At 31.3% G+C, this 878-nt stretch overlaps 1 pseudogene; it reads left to right on the top strand.

The window, feature by feature from the left end:
- Positions 1-223: 223 nt before the first annotated feature.
- Positions 224-343, top strand: LOC119049911 (uncharacterized; annotated as a pseudogene).
- Positions 344-878: the final 535 nt, after the last annotated feature.

The following is an 878-nucleotide window of genomic DNA, read 5'->3' as shown; positions in this document are numbered from 1 at the left end:
AATTTTGTTTTCCCAACTGTTTCAGCATTGGCCATTGGGAAAGATGAGAGGACTTTGGACACGGCGGGATCTTTCTCATGTGCTCTTTTGTTTAGCATCATCCAAAGCAAAAGTATCTGAATAGCTCTGAGGGAAAATTTTATTACATCGAAAATTGTATGTCATTCTATAATCATTCATACATGAAGGTAAAAGAAAAAATATTTTATATAAAATTCTCAAAATGCCTATCATCTTAAGTCTGCTTACCTGAATGTGTTTCTGCAGAAGTGGCAATAGTAAAACCACGTTACAAGCCTTAAAGACATTAAAGTCATTAAGGTCCCTGAAAATGGCTACATGAAAAAAAAATGTATATCATCTGAGCTCTTTTTCTAAATCTATTATTCAGGCATCTGAAAATAACTGAAATAATGAACTTAAACCTGGATTTGTCGGGGCTGTCAGTGCTCAATGAATAAGCTGACATAGGGGAAGAGGTATAACAATTTCAATGATCATGACAAAATAGTAGTAATTTGTATTTGAATGAAAAATTAATCTACTGCATAATTCTAAACACATAAGTGCAAAATTCCCAATCTTTGTTTATTGAAAGGCCAAAGATGCCATTTTGTTTATAATTTGAAATTAGGTTCATGTAATTACAACAGTCTGTTAAGTAAACAGAGGGATTATTACCTGCACAATTAAAAACAGGTTTTACTGCCCCAACCCCTGAAGACTATTCTTTTTAAATTAAGAAATTAAAAAAAGGAAATTAAAATACTGTAAAACAAAAGGTACAAAATAGCAGAATATAAATAAGCAGCTTTCTAAGAATAAATATAAATAGTGACTTTCACCATTACAAAGCATAATCTCTTGAAGCAGACTAA

The sequence above is a fragment of the Artibeus jamaicensis genome, unplaced genomic scaffold (genome assembly GCF_021234435.1).
Source record: "Artibeus jamaicensis isolate MK-2021 breed Jamaican fruit bat unplaced genomic scaffold, CSHL_Jam_final contig_797, whole genome shotgun sequence".
NCBI classification, from domain to species: Eukaryota; Metazoa; Chordata; class Mammalia; order Chiroptera; family Phyllostomidae; genus Artibeus; species Artibeus jamaicensis.
This window is presented reverse-complemented; position numbering and strand designations above follow the sequence as displayed.